This window comes from Mauremys reevesii, linkage group 1, assembly GCF_016161935.1.
Source record: "Mauremys reevesii isolate NIE-2019 linkage group 1, ASM1616193v1, whole genome shotgun sequence".
Taxonomy (NCBI): Eukaryota; Metazoa; Chordata; order Testudines; family Geoemydidae; genus Mauremys; species Mauremys reevesii.
The window spans coordinates 19,365,657-19,391,190 of NC_052623.1; the positions used below are offsets into that span (position 1 = coordinate 19,365,657).

Genomic DNA, 25,534 nt, shown 5'->3' on the forward strand with positions numbered 1-25,534 from the left:
AGACACCAAAATCCTTTTACCTGTAAAGGGTTAAAAAGCTCAGGTAACCTGGCTGACACCTGACCCAAAGGACCAGTAAGGGGACAAGGTACTTTCAAATCTTGGTGGAGGGAAGGCTTTTGTTTGTGTGCTCTTTGTTTTGGGGTTGTTCACTCTTGGGACTAAGAGGGACCAGACATCAATCCAGGCTCTCCAAATCTTTCTGACCCAGTCTCTCTTATTTCAAACTTGTAAGTAACAGCCAGGCAAGGCATGTTAGTTTTATCTTTGTTTTCTCAACTTGTAAATGTTCCTTTTTGCTAAGAGGATTTTACCTCTGTTTGCTGTACTTTGAACCTAAGTCTAGAGGGGCTTCCTCTGGGCTCTTTGAATCTGATTACCCTGTAAAGTTATTTTCCATCCTGATTTTACAGAGATAATTTTTACCTTTCTTTCTTTAATTAAAAGCCTTCTTTTTAAGAATCTGATTGATTTTTCCTTGTTTTAAGATCCAAGGGGATTGGATCTGGACTCACCAGGAATTGGTGGGGGAAAGGAGTGGGGGATGGTTAAATTCTCCTTGTGTTAAGATCCAAGAGGTTGGATCGGTGTTCACCAGGAACTTGGTGAAGAAGTCTCTCAGGACTATCCAGGGAAGGGAGTTAGTACTTGGGAGTGGTGGCAGCAAAACCAGATCTAAGCTGGTAATTAAGCTTAGAGGTTCTCATGCAGGTCCCTACATCTGTACCCTAGAGTTCAGAGTGGGGAAGGAACCTTGACAAGCCCACATCCAGCAGCATAGCTGGCAGGCATGTTTTGAGCCATGAGGGCCAGAACAAGGGGGCCAGGAAGCCATGGCACCATTACTTTTTACCAGAGGTAAAGGGTGAGTGGTGGGGGGGGGCGGAGTCTTGGGGAAGAGGTGGAGAGGAGCGAATGGGGGCAGTGTCTTGGGGGAAGGGGCGGTGTGGGGACAGGGCCATGGTTTCGGTGCCTGTGGCACCCCCAATTTTAGGGAGCTGCCACCGCCCCTGTTTTGAGCTTGTGTTTGGTAGCCATGTAACACCCAGATTTTGGAGGGAGATAAGTGGGGAATGAGGGAACGAATCACTTCCAGTGAGAAAAAGAGACTCCGTTCGGTGCCTGATCAGACTCATTTTTCAAGGTGTAGACAAGGAGAGATGTGGCTTGGTGAGCAGAGAGCCAGCATGTTCAGTAGGCACCCCGTGTGAGGGGAGACTCAGAGAATTAACAGCAGTTTGTATTGAACCAGCCACAGCCTGACCTGATCATGGATAAATGATGATGGAAGTAAGAGTAATAAATCGTATGTAGCTCTTCACCTGCCAATCACAACGTTTTTTACAAAGGAAGGTTAGTGATATTGTCCCCATTTCACAGGCGGGGAATCTGAAGCACAGACAGGTGGGTGATGTGCCCAAGGTCACCCAGGAGACCAGTGGCAGAACTGGGAATAAAGCCCTGGTCTCCCAAGCCCTAGCCCCTAAAACCATACTCTTCCCATAATAGGGTGACCAGATGTCCCAATTTTATAGGGACAGTCCTGATTTGGGGGTCTTTTTCTTATATGGGCTCCTGTTACACCCCACCCCCTGCCCTGATTTTTCATGTTTGCTGTCTGGTCACCCTATCCCATAATGACATTTCCTTTCCTTACTTTTTTCTTACTATTTCTTACTATCTTACTATTTTCTATACCCTTGCCCAGTGTATGTTACTTCCCAATTTATTCTTGACCCACTAGTAGCTTATTATTTGTTGAAAAGTGTGCTAGAACTATTGAATAATTTGAAAATGCGTGGTGAGTATTGGCATTTTTCAGTGAATAATAATTCATAGATTCATTTCTTTCTTTTTTTTTAAGTTATTCAACCAGCTGTACTAAGAACACAGCCAGTTTGGCCAAGGCAGAAATCAAGAATTGGATCAAACAACTGCGTGGTAAGGAAAATGATGATTCCCCTGACTCCCCTTATCAAATGAGGTAGAATGGTAGATCCTCCCCTGGCTTCAGTGTTGCACCATTAGGGCTCATAATGTCTTTCAGGGCAGGGATTATCACTTTGTTATGTGTCTGTACAGTGCCAATGGGACCCTGATCCATGACTGGTGCAGGTGTGACAGCTGCCATCTTGGCCAACACATCGGGGATTGAACCAGGGGTCTCCAGAGTGAAAAGGCACGAGCTACTACAGTTCACGCTGAAGAGCCTAGGCTCTGTAGCAGGGGGTTGTAACAACTTGTATCCTCTGTGGTTTGGTACCAAGGGGACCCTGTAACACACACTCACCAGTGCGTTACTCATTAATAATAATGGCATTGATTGCACCAGCCAGACTACGTAGGTGTGGATTGCAGAATGATGACTCTGAGCTTGTCAAGGTAAAATGCTAAAGCCAATCCACATTGAATGGCAATAGGAAAACAAAATGAAACTCAATACAACCAAACTTTGGCCTTGATTCTGATCTGATTGAAGGCCCTGTACAATTCGAGCTAACTTCAGTGGGAATTGGGTTGGGGCCTTGCCCCGATGTAAATCGGAGTAATGTCCATGAAGTCACTGGGGGGTGTAAAACTGAGGTGAGCGGAATCAGAATCAGGCCCAGCCACTTCACTTCCTTTAGCTACTGAGTTTGGTGACACTTCTGCCTGAAATGAAACCTGGAGCCTGGCTACAGAGCATTTCTACAGGAAAACTACCCGGGGGTCTCACTTCCTCCGAGGAGCTAATGTGAAATTAGCCACAGTTGGGCTGGCGGGGGGGCCATTGACTCATTCAAATTCAAGCCTGAAGGAGGCACAACCACTGATTCTTCAATTTAAACACGACCCTTTGTGTATATTGGGATAGTCTTTCCTTCCAACACTAGCTGAGCTGCAATCACCTGAAGTCACTCGGGTGTTTAGTTCATCTCCCACATATCAGGGGAAAAATTCCCACTTCTATCCTAGGGAAAGAGCTGGAAAGATAGAACATTGTAGCAATTTAAAGGAAAGAAGAGAAATAATGACATATCTTACATACATGCACACACACGCTATCTCTTTGGAGGGGGAAAGAAATCTCCGGTACCATTACATCGTGGTATTCCATGTATTACTGTTTACCGAGCAAGATAATTTCTTCTGTTATCATTTATACTGCTGTAGTGTGTAGAGGTCCCAGCTGAGGTTAAGAGGATGGTGTGCTGGGTGTTGTACAAGCTCCTAGTGAGAAACAGCCACTTCCCCAAAGAGCTTACAGTCACCAGACAAGACAAAGGAAGGATTTTTATTGCTGTTATACAGGTGGGAAACTGAGGCACCGAGGTTAAGTGACTCACTCAATGTTACATAGGGAGTCCATGCCAGAGCTGGGAATGAACCCAGTTTTCCTGAATCCCAATCCAGTGCCTTAACCACAAGATCATGCTGCCTCTACACCGTTGTTCCTTCATGCTGTTTGTCAGGGGACTGAATCATAGGAAGTCAGGCCTAGTGCTCGGAGTCTGAATGCCAGAGCAAGGGTCAAGGCAGAATTGGAGTCAGAAAACAGAGCTGAGGATCAGAGCTGGATTTCCAAGAGTCAGGGAAGGCAGGAGCAGGGCTGGTTCTGAGGCAGGAGTGAGGCTGGAACAGGATGGGCACAAGGCTGGGCGCAGGACAGGGTCTGGGCTGGAGCAGGAGAGGAGCAGGGTTTGGAGAGAGACGAGCACAGGGAGACAGAGTCTGTGGGTGTGTGCGTTGAGCAGCCAGCGAGCTGCTGCTGCTGGGCTTAAGAACCAGCCTGCCGGCTTCTTCGGCCAATCAGGCAGCCTAGATGGCGGGTTAGGGTGTCATGAGCACTGAGCAGGCACAGCTGCAGGGCTTTACATTGACACTGTTCCATCCAGGAAGACCCCTGGCACCTATCTGGAGCCTCACTGACCTCTGTGCTGGAGCAGGGGGATGCTGCACATATCCATTTGCTGGAGAAGAGCTGCATGCCATCTTCCGTGGGAGGAATCGTGCAAGGAACAAGTCTAGAAGGCAAATACATTGCGGAAATGCTGCCTCCAAAGTGTTCCCCACCCACTGCTGGCCCTTGGGGTGAGAAAACAGGAGTGGAGCTTAAACTGGAGTCTCCTGCATGGCAGTGCAGGGCCATGTCACGACGCCACCAGGCAGATCCAGGATTTGATGTGGGCTTTTAAATTTCAACGTGAGACACGGAGACTGCACTCAGCGACTGTTTTGAAAGTTTCATGTTACAGAGGATCCTTTAATATCTCAGCAAAATCTCCACTGCAAATAGCCTTGCCCAGAGAAGGAGGAAGAGCAGCTGTTAGCATCAGCCCATGCCGTATATTATTATTTCTTTTCTGTCCTGGCTAGGAAGGCTCCCTTGTTTCTCCATCATGAAATGTAATGGGATTCGTCTAGGCTTTTTTCAGGGCAATCTTTCATCACAGCAGGAGACCCGGCTGTGTTTCCAGGGATGATGTCACATGGCCATTATTTGTCACAGTCATGGGTGCATCAGTGATTAGCACCAATGAGCAACAAATATTCCTGGTGGATGGAACGCATTTTAGTCCTAGTTTATCTCCAAACAATCAGAGCACCAGAACTGTCATACCAGATCAGACGGATGCTCCATGTTATCCGGTGCCCTGTCTGTGACAGCAATCAGCACCAGCTGCTTCAGATGAAGCTGCAAGAAACTCTTAAGTGGGCAATTCTATAATCTGCTCATAGGGAACTGTACTCCACTGACGGCTTGTATTTTTGGCTGTGTCTGCAGTGGAAGTGCTACAGCGGCACAGCTTCCGTCAGCCAAGTGGTGTCTATAGAGGGGCATAAATCGGCTTAACTTAATTAATCACAGCCCTGGACAACGTAGTTAAAATGACCTCAATCTGTAATGTAGACCAACCTTAAGGGAGCAAGAGAAAGAAACAGAAATAAGGTGGAAAAGGGAAAGAATCGGGTCTGTGTTTTTTAAAAAGTGACTAATGATTCTGGCTGTCCAACACTGAGACACCTTAAAGGGGCCTGATTTTCAGAGGACTTTCAGCACTCTCTGAAAAATCAGGCCCTTTTATGGTAGCTCAAGCTGGGCACCCAAAAGTTAAGGCACCCAAAATCCCTAGTCAGTACTGAAAATCAAGGCCAGGTTCCCAATACGATACCTTTCACCTCCTGGCATGCTCCCTGAACTGATAGGCAGAGGTAGATCTGAAACAAACCCAAGGAAAGAGGCCCCGATTTCTTGTGTTCAATTTCTGTCTATTAGACACTTTCTCTTTTTTTAAATTTGAGTGGGTCTAATATAAAGGAAAATACTCGCAAAGCCTATGCTGATCTATGCCTGGATGAGTTTGAAATGGCAGCTCCCACATCCTCTGTTTAATGTGGCTTTTGATGTTACCTAATGAACTTGGACCTTCTAAAAGGTTCCATTTAGAGGGCTTAAATCTGGAAACCATTTGACAATTAAGCCAGAAGACACGACAGGGTGTGTTTTATGGGCCCCATTAATGGCCGCCTCGGGGTGTGCTGCGGTGTGGCCTCCTGCCTTCACCCACCCATGCTGGGTATTAATGGCCTGATAAAACTCACCCCAGAGTGTTTTATTGCTGTGATATCATTTAAGGGGGGGGAGAGGGGAGATCAGCTTATTGTTCTAAGGGAAAGCGCAGCCAAGATTTAAAATTTTTTTAATAAAAAGCAAAACCAAGCAAAACGGCGTCTCTCTGTGCACTTTCCTAACATGCGCAGCAAATGCAGCGCCAGCCACTTATTTGTGATCAGATCTCCTCATCCCAATAACGGCAACCGGGGTCATCCATGCGGTCGCTGGGGCTGCGTCTCAGCTGGCATTGCACGTATAACGCACCCAAGAATGTCAATGGCAGTGCCTGGATCACACGTCTTCCCTGAACGCTTTGTCTCATCTTGAGTGTTGCCTTTTGCAGAGGGACCCGGGGCGTCCATGGACGATGCAGGTGACCACGGGAAGCCGAAAACCCTTTCACCTTGCTGCTGCGCTTTGCGGCCTGGAACTGCTGATGTTAGGCCTGACCCTGCAAGGGGCTTCAAAGTACTGAACACTCCCAGTTGGGGGCATCAGAACAGGGGGGGCAAGGGACATGCCCCCATCACTTTTAAAAGTGGGAGGGCTTAGTGCTTTTTATCAGCCGTAAGGGCAAGTGATGGGGGGAGGGGCGGAGAGGAGTGAGCGGGGGGGCAGGGTATTGGAGGGGAGAGGCAGCCTGGAGATGGAGCCTCAGGGTAAGGGCAGTGCAAGGGTGGGGGCTTAGAGCAATGGGTGAGGTAAGGGTGGGGACTCGGGAAGAAGGGGTGGTGTGGGGGTGGGGCCTCGGGGGAGAGGCTCTGGCCCTAGGGATGGATTTGTGCACTTGTTTGCTGGAGGTGCGCTGCTTCTAGGGGAATGGAGCGTTCCTGGCTGTGAGTCATTTCCCAGAGCCAGCCTATCACCCAGTGGCAGCATGGCTCTGGCCAGGGAGCTCCGCTGCTTGGCGGGACCCACGCTGCCATGCGGCACCCATTCCTGACAGCACATGCTGGAGGTGGCTGTGTGTACAGCTGCTGGATGGATACTGGCCATACTCCCTTTGGTAGACTGTACCTCTATGTGCCCAAGGCAGTGGGGGACCTGGTCCGTGTCCCTACTCCCAGCACTGTCTTACCAGCTTTCCATTGCTGGCCATGATAGAAGTGATCTACTCATACCTTATGAAGAACATGGTTAGGGCCAAGGGCAGGCTTTGTGCTCTGTGCAATACAGATGGGGTGGCTTTGGAGCCCTCTCCTGCTAACCAGCAAGTCCATGTGGCTGTGGAATAGCCTCCCTGAGGGAGCAGAGGCAACCCCAACACTTGGCAAATGTAAAGACAGACCAGACTTGTAAATGTACAGTGGGGAACAATCTGGCACTAGCAGGGGGATGGAAAGGATGGTCAAATAGGTCTTTCCTCTCCCCAGCTGCTATGGGCCACGTAGACTCTGGCCTTTAGCCCAGGCCATGAGTGCACAGCTGCATTGCCCTTGGAGGAGCAGCTGGGAGATAGTGCCTCTGGCATGTCTAATTTCCTTAGCTCTGATTCCTGTGCATGAGGGGTGAACAATTTGCTTTGCCCATTGGGCTGGCATGGAACATTTCTCCTGGAGCTGACGGGGGTTGTACCATGGCCCTGCCTTCTTACTCCTCTAGGCCCACTTTCAGCCATACACATTGACCTGGTTTAGTGGGCTGATGCACCAGTTTGAATCCAGTTTGTCGCCAGTGACGGGAATTCTGTCTGTCCTGTCTGTCTGGAGCCCTTGGTCTAGCTCGCACTGGAGTTATGTAGGGCCTTGAAGTCAAGGGCAAGAAGTTAGGAAAAACTTTTTCACTAGGAGGGTGGTGACGACTGGAATGGGTTACCTAGGGAGGTGGTGGAATCCCCTTCCTTAGAGGTTTTCAAGGTCAGGCTTGACAAAGCCCTGGCTGGGATGATTTAGTTGGGGATTGGTCCTGCTTTGAGCAGGGGGTTGGACTAGATACCTCCTGAGGCCCCTTCCAACCCTGAGATTCTAAGTTTAAACCTGATATAATGGGCCATAGAGACTGAACGGCTTTGTCACCCTAGTGGTGGGTTCTCCGGGTCAGGTTGAGGCACTTCAGTGTTTATACTTTGTCCTTTGCTGGGGCTCTAGGTGTTATGGTAATACAAATAATAATAATTGGCTCGTGCTGACATTATGCAAGTTCTGTGATGAGAGGACTCCTGTCTCCAGGAGGCCCTCTCTGGTATTGTTCCCACTACTAAATTCACACAGAATGGTATCGCAGAGCAAAGGACCTAGGCTGACACACTCAGGATGGTAGGATGGCGCAGGCCGTTCCATTCCACTTCTGCCTGTGGCTGCGAAAGCTTACTCATTCTGAAGTCCAGGACATGAATCCGTTTTCTGTTTGGAAAGTTTTCGGAGATGGGCCAAAGCTGTTTCTTATACAGCTGGGGAAGGGAGCCATCAGGGCAAACACGCCTGAAAGAAGAAATTGAAAACAGCCTAGAAAGAAAATGTGTATACATGTGGCAAGACTTATTTATTATCCTGTTCTGCGGCACTTTTGCCCAGGCAGAGTTAAAAGCTCCTTAGTGAAAACGATGGATTTTTCTAAGCTCTACCAGGATTTAGACCCTCCAGTGAAACATAAACAAGGCAAATTTTCAAAGCCCTCTTTGGCTAATGATTATTTGTACCTATTTTAGGGACCTGCTGTTCTGTCTGAGTGGCAGCGCTGAGAACGGAAAATGAACCCAGAATCCAGCCTTCCCACTCCAGGACTTGCCTAACAGTGCACACAACACACAAACTAGTTTTCAGCCCCTACAGAATTGTTTTGGCACCAGCCTAGGTAGTGGGGAAGCTTAGGGGACTGGAAGGAGATGGAACTTTTTATCTTTAGGTTGTAAAGTCAACTTGTGGAACTCCTTACCTGAGGAGGTTGTGAAGGCTAGGACTATCACAATGTTTAAAAGGGGACTGGATAAATTCATGGTGGCTAAGTCCATAAATGGCTATTAGCTAGGATGGGTAAGAATGGTGTCCCTAGCCTCTGTTTGTCAGAGGATGGAGATGGATGGCAGGAGAGAGATCACTTGATCATTGCCTGTTAGGTTCACTCCCTCTGGGGCACCTGGCATTGGCCACTGTCGGTAGACAGATACTGGGCTAGATGGACCTTTGGTCTGACCTGGTACGGCCGTTCTTATGTTCTTATATTCAATTCCAGTCCTTGTTCATGGTCTGTGAAAGTTAATACCATCTGATGGCTGTGTGAAATAAGTTGAAGGTCTAACTCTAGTGCCTACTGGGCCAGTGTCCATCCGCCACTTCAGCTGAAATTCTTGTTAACAGCTTCAGCAGATGAGCCAAAGGCTACATGGACTGAGAAATTGGAATAGTTATAGGGGAGAAGTTAGTTTTGTGGTTTAATCCCAGGATTGAGAGTCACAAAACCTGGCATCTCTGCCGTTGATTCTTTGTGTGACCGTGGGTGAAATAATTTAGTCTCCCCATGCCTCAGTCTCCCAATCTGTAAAATGGGGATAATCATCTTTTATCCACCTCCCAAGAATGTTATGAAGCTTCATTGATTAACATTGAGGGGTTCTCGGCTGCTATGGCAGTGAGCACTGTGAAAAGGCACAGAAATAGAAGATCCTCATATCTCCTAGATGTGAAGTATTCCAGTTCAGAATCGAGGCCCATTGGCAGGTTGGTTTTGTGCTCTCTGTGGGTGAATGGAGGACTTCAGCTTCAAGAGCTGTCAGTCTGGCTCCTTTCCCTTGTCTGGAATTCTCTGCTCAGTTTCACCCTCTGACATCCTCCTGCTGAGCTCCCATCCCTTCCCTTCCTGAATTGTCCCCAAGCCACCAGTTGACCCCAGTCTTATTTAGCTGCTCTTCTCTGTGGGTGGGCCATTGTCATCTGTGCTGAAGGGCCCTTGCCTCTCTCAGCAGCACTCTCACTGACTGGCACCTTTCTCCAGCACTACATTGAAGAACGGGGATCCCCAAATGTCCGTTCCCACTCACAGAGTTCTGAGACTCTACTCCTCAGTGCGTTGACTGTAGTGTAGCGCTTTGATGCTGAACAGCAACATTTGCTGATCACAACTGTTGTCCCTTTGGCCCAAGCGGTGAGACAACATTCGAAGGCTTGCAGGATTCTGTTTCTGTTAGGAGGAGAAATTTATTATATGAGTCAGTGTATTCTTGGTGTAACTTTATTTCTTTCTTTAGGGGAAAAAAGACACCAGGTCTTGTTTCCCCTGAATGCAGCAGAAACAAGCAGCATGTAGTCTCCTTGTTCAGAAATCCCCTCATCAGCCACTCTGTGCCCAAACAATCCCTGTCGGTTTGCTCACCATAAAACTCCTTGGCTTGGCTTTCTGCCTCCAACACAAAGAGCTTGCACCCAGGGAAACCCCTCAGTTCACACAGCTTAGTTCTGACCTTCCATGTGGCCTAGCGTCCTGGGCAATAGCCCCACTATTTTCACTACATAAAGGGGCTTGACTGCGCTTTCTGTTGAACCTGAAAGAGCACGGCCAGCACACTCATGGGCTTTAATGAGGACTGGCATTGTCTTTGGATCCAACACTCACCTGCAGTGCTGGCAGCTTTCAGCACGACAACTACCCTACGGATCATCTAAGCACATCAGCCTTGGTCGACAGGAGAAACACTGGCCCAATCTCCCCCTGCCCTTTTGGTGAGTTGCCACCTCACATTTATTGTTTAAAAATGTGAAAACCTCTCCTGGAGTGGGAAGCCTTTGACAGTCGCAGTCAGATTTTGTAACTACTAGTCTCTGGGCTGTTTATCCCCTCAGTGACAGGCAGGAAAGGCCTGGCTGAGACAACTTTACTCTAATGCTTTCTTAAAGTAAACCAGCATTACAGGTCAGGGCCGCCTGGGGATGGGGGGGGGGCAAGTGGGGCAATTTGCCCCGGGCCCTGCAGGGGCCCCGCGAGCCCTGGCCCGGCGGCGGTCTGGGTCTTCGGCGGCATTTCGGCGATGGGGTCCCTTCAGTGCTGCCGAAGACGCGGAGCGACTGAAGGGCCCCCCCACCGCCGAAATGCCCTGCGAGCCCTGGCCCTGCGGTGGTCTGGGTCTTCAGCGGCGGGGGGCCCTTCAATCGCTCTGGGTCTTCGGCAGCATTTCAGCAGCGGGGGCCCTTCAGTGCTGCCGAAGACGCGGAGCGGCTGAAGGGCCTCCTGCTGCTGAAATGCCACCGAAGACCCGGACTCTTGCCGGGTGAGTACAAGCGCTGCAGCTCCCCCACTTTGCCCCAGGCCCCCTGAATCCTCTGGGCGGCCCAGTTACAGGTAAGGAAGCTGAGTTGTTGCTAATACTCCACTGAACAAAGCTGGGGATTAAGCAATAGGGATATGATCTAACTGATGTTTTACAGATGTTTTAAGTCTTTCTGTCATCATCTGCCGCATTCCGCTCTGGGCCTGGAGCAAAGCACCTTTTTCTCTGACATACAGAATGGGGAGTTTTTGGTATTGCCGAATCAGCTGTACACATGTAGCTTTCCGCTGGTCGTTCTGTCTCTCTATAGGACTCCCCCATTTGTCAGTCTCAACCCCTCTCACAGGGTTTCAGAGCCCGGGCTCCAGCCTGAGCCCAAATGTCTACACTGCAATTTTCAGCCCCGCAGTCCAAGCCCCGAGAGCCTGAGTCAGCTGACCCGGGCCGGCTGCGGCTGTGCCGTGAGTCTTTTATTGCCGTGTAGGTGTATCCTGACTGAGCTACCTTCATAACAGTCTGATTACGAGGTAATACAGTTGTGGATTAGGAGAGGGTGGCCTGTGACCTGAGCATCAGTTGTGAAATACCTCAAATCACGTGTTCAAGTCCCAAGCCCTTCGTCCTCCTGCGGTAGGTCCCTTCAGTGCTATGCTATTTGCTCAGTGTGACCTCATGAAAAGACTTTGCTGACTGAGCTTCTGTGTGGAAAATAAAGATCCCATGTCACTTCTGGTATGAATGTGGGCACCCCCCCGCGTCCTTTCCCCAAACCTCTCACTATTATGCATGTGTGCATAGGTGCCGACTTCTACTCGTGCCAGTGGGGCTCGACCCCCTCTGCCCCTGGCCCTGCCCCACCTCCACCCCTGTCCCGCCCCCTCCTACCCCTGCCCTGCTTCCATTCCAACCCCTTCCCTAAAGTCCCTGCCCGCACTCCGCTCCCTCCCTGCCCCTATTCCGACTCCTTCCCCAAAACCTCGCCCTGTCCCCGCCTCTTCCCCTCCTCCTCCCCTGAGCGCACCACGTTCCTGCTCCTCCCCTTCCCTCTCAGAGCTTGCTACACTGCCAAACAGCTGTTTGGCGGCAGCAAGCACTGGGAGGTAGGCAGAGGAGTGGGGACATGGCATGCTCAGGGGAGGAGGCGGAGCAGAGGTGAGATGAGGCGGGGCAGGGAGGGGAGCTTGGCTCTTGGTGGGTGCAGAGCACCCACTAATTTTTCCCATTGAGTGCTCCAGCCCTGGAGCACCCATGGAGTTGGCGCCTATGCATGCACCGCAGATAAGGCATTTGTCTGGGACTCAGGAGAGCTGAGTTCTATTCTATCCTCTGCCACCGACTTCTAATGTGGCCTGAGATGAGTCACTTAACCTCTCTCTGCTACAGTTCTCCATCTGTAAAATAGGGATGCTTCCTATCTTCTCCCCGTTTCTGCCTTGTATGCTCTTGGGAGAAAGGACCGTATTTTACCATGTATGTACAGCTCCTAATATTCTGGGCTCGGAGGTTCTGCCATCATACAAATAATGCACTCTGAGCTAATTGGCTGGCTTTCCCCCACAACCACTAACAGAACTGCTATTTGAAAGAAATACTCTTTTTAGTATGATGCAATGCATATAGTTTGTGGAGAACTTTGGCACCGTTTGAGGTGAACGATTCTACAGAAATCCAAAATATCAATCACTGGCCTCTTATTCACCATGACTGAAATAGGAGGAAAAAAGTACAACAGTCCCCATATTATTCTGATTAGTTTGTAGATAACATTGTCAAATGGAATCATGTGATTTTCTCTTATAAAAATTGGCCTCGGGCAGCATTTCATCACTCATGCCACCCCCCACCTGTGATTTCATTGCATGGCTGATGCTAATCAAACATGGGCTTGATGACCACTTGCAGACTTGTTCCTGAAAAGTGTTTCACACCCAGAGCTCTGACTGGTCTCCAGGTCTCCAAGGAAAATCCAGATTCTGCAGGATCTTGGAGCTCTTCCTTCTGAGCTGAGGTAAACCAAGGCATCCTAACACGGTGCTTGGGGGAGCTGTGCTCTTGGGGATGCCAACTTTCAAATGGATGTAAAATCAATGCCCTGACCATACATGTTCCGTGAAGCAGCCTATAGCACTTTTGGATGTGCTGGAGTGTCTGGAAAAATTCCAGCTCCCAGCATGTTCTGTCTTCTTTATATTCAACTGGCTCTGTGTTTTTCAATTTCCTTTCTAAAAAGTGTTGTGTAACTGACACAGAGCAGCTAATTCATTCCACCCAAACTGTATTAGTGGGGATTGGTGAATGATCCCTCTTATGCAGAGTCTTTAAAGCACTTTGGGATGAAAAACACCACATAAATATAAGTTATTAGAAGGCATCTCCGGTGAGTAACCTTATTTTGACTGGATGGCTGAACTTAAAACTATAGATCTATCTTTCATCATCTACATTTCCCAGGTTGTATCTGCTCAAACTCATAATCATGAAGAATTTTCCAACCTTCCTTTTCAGTCACTGGCATTCAGGAGAAATTCATACAGCTGCGTTTTAAAGGGTGGGTGTGTGGGGGGGAGGGCAATGAAAGACATAGACAGAAAATGAAGACACCTTTCATGCCAGACTAGATTTTTTTTAAGTTTTCAGGGTTTGGCAGTAATAATGACAGAAAGTTTTGCTTTCAGCTTGGAAGGAAGAGAGTGAGTCTGAGGGGAGGGGGGATGTAAGATTTTTATTTTATTAATTAAGCAGATAAGCTAGTTTTTAATATGACACTTTATTGAAGATTAAGGCCAACGTTTTCAAAAGTGGCTTTTGGTTTCAGATGCCTCAATTTTTAGGTGTCCGACATTAGACACTAAAAGTCTGATTCTTCAGAGGGACAGCTAGGTTTAATAAATTAGATTTGCATTTGGGTCTGAAAGCAGTGAGGTCTGTGATTGTTGTTCCTGCTTTCAGGAGTGAGTCCCAGGGTTACCAGCTCTGATGATATTTAGTGTATTTCTTAAAGCCTCAGCTTCTGGAGTCTTGTGGAAAATCTCAGACTTCATTTTTTTTAAAAGTAACTTTCTAGTTCTCATGGTTGCAGAGAGAGGCTTGAAAAGGTGACCATAATGCACCCTAAAGGTTCAAAACCTGAGGGTAAAGAAAAAGAACCCAGTTTTATTTTTTTTAAGCAAATGATTTTTTAAGCCAATTCCATGATTTTGGGTGGGACTTGTGAGGAAAGGTTAAAAAACTGGTTATGTTTAGTGTCGAGGAAAGGAAACTAAGAGAAGACCTGATAGTCTTCAAATATGTCAAGGGCTGTTATGAAGAGGATGGGGATCAATTGTTCTCCATGTTCACCGAAGGTAAGACAAGAAGTGATGGGCTTAATCTGCAGCAAGAGAGATTTAGGTTAGATACTAGGGAAAAAATTCTAATTATAAGTGTAGTTCAGCACTGGAATAGGCTTCCAAGGAAGACTGTGGAATCCCCATCATTGGAGGTGTTTCAGAGCAGATTAGACAGACACTTGTCAGAGATGGTCTAAGTCCTGCCTTAGTGCAAGGGGCTGGGTTTGATGACCTCTCGAGGATCCTTCCACTTCCAGCCCAACGTTTCTATGATTTCTGTGGCTTTTGTATGTGTGAAGCTGGCAAAACTGGAGTTCTATAGTTTAGGCCCGGCTCCTGGGGAAGTTCCATCTGCTACCAGCTGTCAATGTCCTGGCTCCAGCAGAATGTCGCTGAGTGAGAGGCTATGGTCACAGAGGGAGACAAGATCTATCAGGTAGCTAGAGACAATCCTCTTGAAGTCGTCAGGCAATCTGTGTTGCTAAGCCAGCTGTTCTGTACCCACTGAAGCTTTTCAAAGTGTATGGCTCTGTTCTTGGACATAATGAGTGGAAACGATAAAGCCTGGAGGTCATGAATGCATGGCTCACCAGGGCCAGGTTTGTGTCTAAGAGGATGGGGCAAAATCTTCTGGCCAGGCACCGACGGAAGTGGGTGTGTTTTGCCTCCATGCTATGTGGGCACTGGTAGCACTGAGGATTCCAAAGAGGCCTGGGGAGCTGTGGAGCTATGAAGGATGAAGTAGGAGATGAAGTAGGAGGTCAGGGAATTAGAGCATGGGTGGAAGAACTGCTCTGAACCCAACAGGCTGCTTCACATGGAGCGTGTATGCTCCTGTGCAGAGGCTGTGAAGGAACATCCATAGCTCTTGACCAGCAGAGGTGTTGAGTGTGTACATAGAAGGCTAAAACTTCAGCTGGTGCAAATGAGCCTAGCCCCATGGAAGCCAATCCTAATTTACAACCAGCTGAGGGTCTGATCCTCTTTATTTAATGTGTTGGAATATTGCACAGTCAGTTTTCTCTGCTCCGGGTTCTTACACTCATATTTCAGAGAGGCTTCTCAGCCATGATGCTTGGATGTGAATTTCCCCCAGTGCTGAGATCTGGGATTCCAACTCAGCCCTGTCACTATAGTATAGGAAGCCAGATAGAAAACAATGCACAGTTGGGCTCCCATAAAGCTTTATTTGAAATATATGTCAGACTGGAGCAGGGAAGAAATATTTCCCACCCTGTGATCAGCTGAGCAAACCCAGTGCTACGTTCTTCTACCGCTGATGGCATGGAGCAGGCTGTGTTGATAGAACAAAGGGGCTGTGAGACAGAGGTCTGTTTCTGGGCTTAAATGTTTATGAACAGCGGATGGATAGTTGCACAGACAGGCTGCAGATACCACTGGCCTCTGAAGGGTTTTACCTGTCCAAGCTGTATTCTTTTTCTCTTTTACTCTAAACTTTTCCTAGCAAGCCCTTCCCTACACATAATACTTTCTCAAACCATAGCACCATCTACAGGCCGTCTCCAGTATTGCATTATTTCAGCACAATAAAACTCTCAACTTAAGTCAAGTCTTCTAAATGAATAGTGATATCAGGATACGCAACTCCTTCTATAAGTTAACAGTTTATCAGTAATTGATGACACTTCCGTATTATACCCATTATATATTAGCAAGAAAATTGAAAGGGATGGTGCTTAGAAAAGCTGTATTGCTTTAGGGGTGATTCAGTGGCTGGGTGGTAAGATGCTGCTGTGTCAGAGACTTGGAATCCCCATTGTCAGGACTGAAAACCTTCAGCTGAGGCTGATAACTAACCGGCTCAGCCTGCAGGCAGATGAATGAGCTCAGCTGGGTTGCAATAGGATTGCCTGATTGCCCGGACCACCTGGCTGGCTGAAGGGAGCTTGCAGTCCTGCCTTTCAGCCCCGCAGTAGGTAGCTGGCTGCTCAACATTTATGTCCACAGCTGCTCCTGTGCCTGCCTTGTTCCCAGCCTTGCTCCAGCTTAGACTTGCCTTATTCTCGGCCTCCCTCCAGCCTTGTTCCTGCCCTGATTCAGTCTGCTCCAGCCCTGCTTGATCCTGACTCCGGCTCTAATCTCTGGCTTGACTCTTGGTTCCCAAGTCTGCCTCTAATCCTTGGCATGACCCTGGCTTCTGACTCTGGCTCTGACCAGTAGCTCCTGACTCTGGCCGTAGTCATTAGGCCTGACCCCTTATATCCCCCATCATGATACCCACCTCTGCACAGTCCAGTGGGAATCAGATGAAGTTCAGAAGTGAGGCTCTTAGAGTTGTGCAAATATATATATATAGCCACATATATATGCATATAGGGGGGTTGATATTTCACCCATGTGCAGAGGGGCAGCACAGGCCTATGCACCATTTAAGTCCCACTTAAGCTTCATTTTGAGACATGTGAAAGAGGCATAGGCCTTCTGTTAGCCCCCTGCATGGAGGTAAAATTTCGTGCACTGTGAAATCGGCACTTGGCCAAGCTAGAGATGTGCAGCTGTGATGGGATGTGTTCCCTGCACTGTTATAAAAGGCCTTTCCTCATCTTAGGTGGGCCAAATTCAGTGTTGAAGTAAATGATGGTTACACATAGCTACGTCAGAATAAACAGTTACAAGTGGGTGTAACTTACACCCAGAGGACAGAACAGAAAGGCATAGCAGGTAAAGCAACTAATATGAGAGTGTAAAATGCAGAATGGCACTAACAAGACAAAACACACCTGTATGGATTTATGATGGGATGGACTGTGCCCTGAGGCCCCCTACTGGAGGCCTTGTGGTCCTGCCACACCTTGCCCCAGAAAAGGGCAGCAGAGAGGTCCTCCAAGATGCCGAGAGTGGCTGTGTGGGAAGCAGCCAATCAGGACCCAGCAGGCTAGTATAAGAAGATCTGCAGGGCCAATGTGAGTTCAGTTCCTTGCTGGAGCTGGAGGAGAGTGGATGGTGCTGGGACTCCACCAGGACAAGGTCCTGAGGTAAGAGTGAAGAAAGTGCTGGAGCCATGGGGAAGTGGCCCAGGGAATTATAGCAGCAATGCAGTTTATTTACAGGGACATTGCAGATGGCTGCTATCTCTAGGGTCCCTGGGCTGGAACCTGGACTAGAAGGTGAGCCTAGGTCTCCCCACTGCCCCTTAGCTACTGGGAACATGGCCTGAACTTTGAGACACTCCAAAATGGGGACTGAACTGTAGTGGCCAAGCTGAAGAGCTGTGGCCAGCAAAGGCATTGCCTCCAGGGAAGGAGCCCTGGGGCACTGCTCTATTCTGGAGCAGGAACAAACAGAGCCATGACAGAGGGCACTGAGCAAGGCCCCTGTTGGACTTGTACCCTGAAAGGGGTTTGCTTTGATCTCACAGACAGACTGTGTATGACTTGGCTGGAGGGCTGAGTCAGCGAAGACCCACAACAAAGAGAGAGAGAGTGCAGGCACATGCACTCGACCAGGAGTCACTCATGAGAGGTGGGTATAACCCCGTTACGGTTTATTTCTAGACATTAGCTTAGTTTGTTCCTTTTTGCAGATGATCAAGCTGCTGGGAGGTGCGGCTAAGCTTGTCAGGTGGCATTGCATGCGGATCTTCTCCTTGGTTGACTGTGCCACACACCCAGTAAGGAGAAAGGTGGGTAGCAGTTATTTAAAAGGGTCATTTGCTTCAGTGCTTTGGGGTCACCCACTGTATGGATGGCAAAAGTAATATAGAACTTACTCTCCCCAGTTGTCTGTATTTGTAAATTCAGTGTCCGGCACAGGCGGGTCCACAATAAATTTTAAAATTTATTATTTAAACATGTCAAAATAAATCATTGAGCGGGTAAGGGTTTGAATCAAAAAATGACATTACGTAAGAACAGCCGTGCTGGGTCAGACCAAAGGTCCATCTAGCCCAGTATCTGTCTACCGACAGTGGCCAATGCCAGGTGCACCAGAGGGAGTGAACCTAACAGGCAATGATCAAGTGATCTCTCTCCTGCCATCCATCTCCACCCTCTGACAAACAGAGGCTAGGGACACCATTCCTTACCCATCCTGGCTAATAGCCATTAATGGACTTAACCTCCATGAATTTATCCAGTTCTCTTTTAAACCCTGTTATAGTCCCAACCTTCACAACCTCCTCAGGCAAGGAGTTCCACAAGTTGACTGTGTGCTGCATGAAGAACTTCCTTGTATTTGTTTTAAACCTGCTGCCCATTAATTTCATTTGGTGGCCCCTAGTTCTTATATTATGGGAATAAGTAAATAACTTTTCCTTATCCACTTTCTCCACATCACTCATGATTTTATATACCTCTATCATATCCCCCCTTAGTTTCCTCTTTTCCAAGATGAAGAGTCCTAGCCTCTTTAATCTCTCCTCGTATGGGCCCCGTTCAAAACCCCTAATCATTTTAGTTGCCCTTCTCTGAACCTTTTCTCGTGCCAGTATATCTTTTTTGAGATGAAGCGACCATATCTGTACGCAGTATTTGAGATGTGGGCGTACCATGGATTTATATAAGGGCAATAATATATTCTCAGTCTTATTCTCTATCCCCTTTTTAATGATTCCTAACATCCTGTTTGCTTTTTTGACCGCCTCTGCACACTGCGTGGACATCTTCAGAGAACTATCCACGATGACTCCAAGATCTTTTTCCTGATTTGTTGTAGCTAAATTAGCCCCCATCATAATTTGGTTCAAGGGATACAGTTCTTCCCCTTAACTGGGGCTTAGTGTCAATAGGCAACGGGCCAGCAGCACTAGTAGAATTCTGTATGCTGTGTCGGGGCATTTTTTTTTTTTTTTAGGAAGGGTGCTTGGCAGCTCTGCTTAGCTTTCAGAGAAAGCTCAGGATTTAATCAACACCAGATTAATGCAGGATTTAATGCACACCAGAATCTGGTTTGCAGTAATCCCAAACATCTGGTGAAGCTGCAGAAAGCAAGGACATTCAGAGTTAATGCCGAGACTCTGCAATAGGGCCTTAACATTCAATTCCTGTGCCAGGTTTTGGTTCCCTCTCTGAAGCTGGATAGCTTGTGCCCACCCTTTTACTCTTCCAAGCCAGATTCCTGTCCTCCACCCCTACTAGAACTAGGTACCTCACCACCCTCTCTTCTTGCTTGTTGGCCCTTCATGTTGCCATTCAGATTTGCGCTCAGTATAGCGTCTAGCCTCATTCTGAAAAATATGGATGGTCATGTCTGTAAGATAAAACATGACTGGCCAGACATACAAACATGTACATTAAATAGCTAGGATCTGATCCTCAACTGGTACAAATCTGTGTGGCTCCCTCGGCACTCTCTGGGAAGTCAAATTATGAAAAATAAACCACAAGTTGTCATCAAGGCTTGCAGAGGGATTTTAGGGCTCAGCAAAAATGATCTGCTTCACATCAGCCCTCTGGCCCATTCATTCCTCCATCAACAACAGGATGCTCTGCGCTCAGTGGAGAGGAGTGTGAGTGACCATGTCTTCCAGGCTTACCGAAGCTGGTTTTAGTCACTTCTCTGGTAGCAAGTGACAGTTTGTAGGACAAAAGGAAAGCAACAGCATAAAACCTTGGAGGAGAAAGAGGGAAGGCTAAGGTTTGTCAATGCCTATTCCTATCTTGTGCAATAACAGGAAAATTATCTAGTAAGAGATCCCCACCTGATTTTAACAGATGAGCCTTCTTTGTGGAAATTAAGGTTAGAATAGACTGGATGGCTTAAGAAGTCTATCTCCTTGCCAGTAGAGGAGTATTGTATGGGGATAAAGGTAATAAAATAGAGGTAATAATTGGAGATATACCAATCTCCTAGAACTGGAAAGGTCATTGAGTCCAGCCCCCTGCCTTCACTAGTAGGACCAACTTTTGCCCCATATCCCAAAGTGGCCTCCTCAAGGATTGAACTCATAACCCTGGGTTTAGCAGGCCAATGCTCAAACCACTGAGCTATGTAGTAATGTAGTAATGCTTTGTCCAATGTTAGAGGCCATTCCCTTCACCCCTCCCCTGGTTCTTGTCACACAGACAGAAAGCAGAAGTCCGATGTTCAGGCAATGTGGTGATTGTTGGGGTTCGTTCCAAGCGAACATATCCATAGCTCTACACGTCGGCAGAGTCGGTTTCCCGGTGTCCCCCTCCCCCGCTCTGACACTGCAGAGCCTTGCCTGTGTCTCCATTCTCATTTCCCCCCATCCTCCTCCTTAGAAGGCCAAATATACCTGCTTTTCATGCCCGCAGTCCCACCCCTTATGTATCCCATGGGAGGGGTGAGGAGTGAGGTGGTGCTGGTCAGGGACAGGCATTTCTTTGGTCTTAGTATTTTATACCTTCCTCCCCAAGCCCCTTTTGCCCCTCCCAACTGGTTGCTTGACCTTGCCTTGAAATTGGGGTTGAGGCCGTCTTAACGCCTGCTCTCCAGTAACACTTTAACCACTTTTATCTGTTCCCATTCTACTAACATAAGAACGGGCATCCTGGGTCAGACCAAAGGTCCATCCAGCCCAGTATCCTGTCTACCGACAGTGGCCAATGCCAGGTGCCCCAGAGGGAGTGAACCTAACAGGCAATGATCAAGTGATCTCTCTCCTGCCATCCATCTCCATCCTCTGACAAACAGAGGCTAGGGACACCATTCCTTACCCATCCTGGCTAATAGCCATTAATGGACTTAACCTCCATGAATTTATCCAGATCTCTTTTAAACGCTGTTATAGTCCTAGCCTTCACAACCTCCTCAGGCAAGGAGTTCCACAAGTTGACTGTGCGCTGTGTGGAGAAGAACTTCCTTTTATTTGTTTTAAACCTGCTGCCCATTAATTTCATTTGGTGGCCCCTAGTTCTTGTATTATGGGAATAAGTAAATAACTTTTCCTTATCCACTTTCTCCACATCACTCATGATTTTATATACCTCTATCATATTCCCCTGTAGTCTCCTCTTTTCCAATCTGAAGCGTCCTAGCCTCTTTAATCTCTCCTCATATGGGACCCTCTCCAAACCCCTAATCATTTTAGTTGCCCTTCTCTGAACCTTTCCTAATGCCAGTATATCTTTTGAGATGAGGCGACCACATCTGTACGCAGTATTCAAGATGTGGGTGTACTGTCAATTTATATAAGGACAATAATATATTCTGTCTTATTCTCTATCCCCTTTTTAATGATTCCTAACATCCTGTTTACTAACAACCCTATCTGGCTAGGCAGAAGCAATACACATTGTCTTTGTCCTTTGTTTACACATATTAGTATAAGATATGAGTATCAAAAAGTCAAACCCAAAATTGGTTGCTGAGCTCTGTGCCTTTATCCTCACACACAACTATTTCAAATTTAATGACAATATATATCTCCAGATCAGTGGCACCGCTATGGGCACCCGCATGGCCCCACAATATGCCAATATTTTTATGGCCGACCTGGAACAACGCTTCCTCAGCTCCCGTCCACTCACGCCCCTTCTCTACCTACGCTACATTGATGACATCTTCATCATCTGGACCCATGGGAAGGAGACTCTGGAAAAATTCCACCATGATTTCAACAGCTTCCACCCCTCCATCAACCTCAGCCTGGACCTATCTACATGGGAGGTCCACTTCCTAGACACCACGGTGCAAATAAGTGGTGATCACATTAACACCACCCTATACCGAAAACCTACCGACCGCTATGCCTACCTTCATGCCTCCAGCTTCCATCCTGGGCACACCACAAGATCCATTGTCTACAGCCAAGCACTGAGGTACAACTGCATCTGCTCCAACCCCTCAGACAGAGACCAATACCTAGAAAATCTCCACCAAGCATTCTCAAGACTACAGTACCCACACGAGGAAATAAGGAAACAGATCAACAGAGCCAGATGTGTACCCAGAAGCCTCCTACTGCAAGACAAACCCAAGAAAGAAACCAACAGGACTCCACTGGCCATCACATACAGTCCCCAGCTCAAACCCCTCCAATGCATCATCAGGGATCTACAACTCATCCTGGACAATGATCCCACACTTTCACAGGCCTTGGGTGGCAGGCCAGTCCTCGCCCACAGACAACCTGCCAACCTGAAGCATATTCTCACCAGCAACTGCACACCGCACCATAGTAACTCTAGCTCAGGAACCAACCCATCCAACAAACCTCGATGCCAACTCTGCCCACATATCTACACCAGTAACACCATCACAGGACCTAACCAGATCAGCCACACCATCACCAGTTCATTCACCTGCACGTCCACCAATGTAATATATGCCATCATATGCCAGCAATGCCCCTCTGCTATGTACATCGGCCAAACTGGACAGTCTCTAAGGAAAAGGATAAATGGACACAAATCAGACATTAGGAATGGCAATATACAAAAACCTGTAGGAGAACACTTCAACCTCCCTGGCCACACAATAGCAGATTTTAAGGTGGCCATCCTACAGCAAAAAAACTTTAGGACCAGACTTCAAAGAGAAACTGCTGAGCTCAGGACTAAACAAAGACTGTGAATGGCTTGCCAATTACAGAACCAGTTTCTCCTCCCTTGGTTTTCACACCTCAGCTGCTGGAACAGGGCCTCATCCTCCCTGATTGATCTAACCTCGTTATCTCTAGCTTGCTTCTTGCTTGCATATATATACACCTGCCCCTGGAAATTTCCACTGCTTGCATCCGAAGAAGTGGGTATTCACCCACGAAAGCTCATGCTGCAAAACGTCTGTTAGTCTATAAGGTGCCACAGGATTCTTTGCTGCTTCTACAGAACCAGACTAACACGGCTACCCCTCTGATACTTAAACCCAAAATTCTATCCCAGGCTAACAAATAGACCTATATACTAACATCCAGTGTGAGTGAGTGATTTATTTTAAATGTACCAAGTGATTGTGGCTTCCCTCCGATCCATTGAAAGTCTGTCTCAAGGCCTCCTAGATCACACTGTTAAATTCCACTTTAAGGTGTAAAAGTATAAAATCCATGCACTGGGGGAAATGTCTTGCCAACGACAAATGTGGCAAGCAATTTTTACCTTGTGCTATGAACAGGAGTTGCTGTGGCTGCATGCCTAGCCCCCAGATACTGTTGGGGTCCAAGCTGTGCTAATGGCATCCCCTATGGTTTTATGGTTACTTGTTTTCTACCTCTTTCCTATCCCTGCACTTTGGGAAGATTGAGGTAGAGCTGTTTGTTCAAGGGGGATAAGACTTTGGTTCAGGGTCTTGGATATGCCCCCTTTGCTTCCTACCACTCTCCTTGCAGACAGTGTCTGTAAAACCTACTTAACCAGCTACTCAAGGACCCTCCTTGCCTAGGAGAAAGTTTAGGTGGCAAAGAGTCATTATAGTGGCTCCGACACTATTCCCCGGTCTAGGAGGTGTGGCCAGGATGTCCTGACTGCTGGAACGGTCTGTTGGGGACCAGGAGCAGCTGGGGTAAAGTAGAGCAGCCCTGAGGCTTCTGCTTTTGGGCCTGATAATTGAAGAGCCCCAGCACTGGAGAGATACCAAGACACCCCTCCTGAGCTGGGTTGGGCTCTGCTTGGTTGCAGCTCAAATATGAGCCTTTGACCTGTCCCTGCCACTTTGTTCACATCTGCGCTGTCTCCTTTTGGGCTGGAAAACAACCTGTTCCCCTTCCTAGAGGCAACAAGTCAATTTTCCCTCGCCACGGCTTACAAAGCACATTCCACTGCAACGCAGTGTCCTTGGAGACAGTGGCTGTTGGGAACTTGTCTAACCGCTCAAAGGAACATGTGGGAAGGCAGTGTACCGTGCCCGCTAATTGGCTCCCTCTGCTTCTCATTTGTGCTAAATATATTTGGGTTGGACACGAGTTATTGGTATGGAAAGTTTAAACCTGCTTCTGAAAGCTGGTTGGAGGCTACGTTGTGTAACACAGAGTAGTGCAATAAGTCATCAGAAACAAGCTAATCCTTTCCAGTCCGATACTGGATGTAATTGTGAATGTTGTTTTTAACCCAGGCACTAATAATCATAGAAGATTAGGGTTGGAAGGGACCTCAGGAGGTCATCTAGTCCCACCCCCTGCTCAAAACAGGACCAATCCCCGGACAGATTTTTACCGCAGTTCCCTAAATGGCCCCCTCAAGGATTGAGCTCACAACCCTGGGTTTAGCAGGCCAATGCTCCAACCACACTAGTTATACATGGATTCTTTTTGGTATTTTAAAGCCGAGTGTAGCACTTGTGGTGGATGCTGTAACAACCACCCTGGAGCTTGCAGTTCTTCGGCTGTGCACAGCATAGCTATAGCATTGGGTAGCTGCAGTGCACGCTCCCCTTGGACCACCAGTGTGGCAGAAGATTTGCCCTGGCAAGACCACCCCTATGATGATCTAGATGCCACCGTAAGCTTGCAAGGTGGTTTATGATCAGAAGATTCTTGACCTAGAGATTACAATCTGAAAATACAGTACACAACCTCTAGGGGGGAAGGAGTAGCTTCCATGGTTCATTGATTTGGCTTCTCTGATAGGAGTGCCAAGTTCGGGGCAGTTTTCTCTAATAGGAAGTCATTCCACATTGGTCACCAAATAGTAATCACTGGTGACAAATAGTACCTGCCATTCACCTAGGCTGGATTCAAAGTGGGGATCCACAGGCTCTGTAGTCTGCTACAAAGCCACATAGTTACCTGGCAAAGGGGGTTTGTGTGGTGATTTGTGAGATGTCTTCAGCACGGACGGCGGGTACATTAGGCCAGGGAACACTTTGCCTTCCCTGGTGTTGCTGCCAACCCACCACAAGACAACTGGACTGGGGTGCCTGCTCCTTCCCCAAGACCCCCACCGCCTCCTACACTCCATCCCCAAAGGTCCCCCCTCCTCCTCGGGACGGGCTGGCGGAGGGAGGAGGCTCAGCTGGGCGATGCTGGGGCTGGTGGCTCGGTGTGGGGCCTTCAGGGGTGGGAGGAGCTGGCGCTCAGGGAGGCTGCCAGTGGCTTAGCTCTGCCCGACTCTGGTGGGGGTGGGGGGAGGAGGAAGGGTGGCTCAGCATGGGGCTGGCATGGCGCTTAGATAGGCTGCCGGCCCGACTCTGGCAGTGCTGGGGCTGGCCTGGCAAGCGGGGGGGGGAGGGGGCAGGACCTGAGGCTCGGTCTGGTGCTGGGGTTAGGGGGGCACAGTGAGTTGGGGGCAGCAATGGCTGGGGGGGGCAGGGCTCCTCCGTTCATGGGGGCCCTCTGGGCTTTTCCTTTGGGGGGAGGTTCTGGGCTTTGGACAGAAGGGGTAGGGCTGGTGGGCTAGCCTCCGAAAGTGGGGGTTCACCTGCTGCCCATGGTCTTTAGGATTCTCCTAGACTTAAGATTATTGGGCCGCCTTGACCCAGAAGGCTGACAACATTCTAGCCTTTCTCTAGCAGTGCAAAGCAGCCCACTGAAGCACCTACGAAGGGATTCTCGTT

At 48.3% G+C, this 25,534-nt stretch overlaps 1 long non-coding RNA gene across 1 annotated transcript in view; it reads left to right on the forward strand.

Annotated features, from left to right (window-relative positions):
* Positions 1-17,071: 17,071 nt before the first annotated feature.
* The window catches only part of LOC120405334, a 35,431-nt gene continuing 26,968 nt past the window's right edge, over positions 17,072-25,534 (forward strand). Inside the window, exons 1-2 of the long non-coding RNA XR_005598679.1 lie at positions 17,072-17,121; positions 17,670-17,768. This is a non-coding gene — a long non-coding RNA (uncharacterized LOC120405334). The remainder of the gene's footprint in view (positions 17,122-17,669; positions 17,769-25,534) is intronic.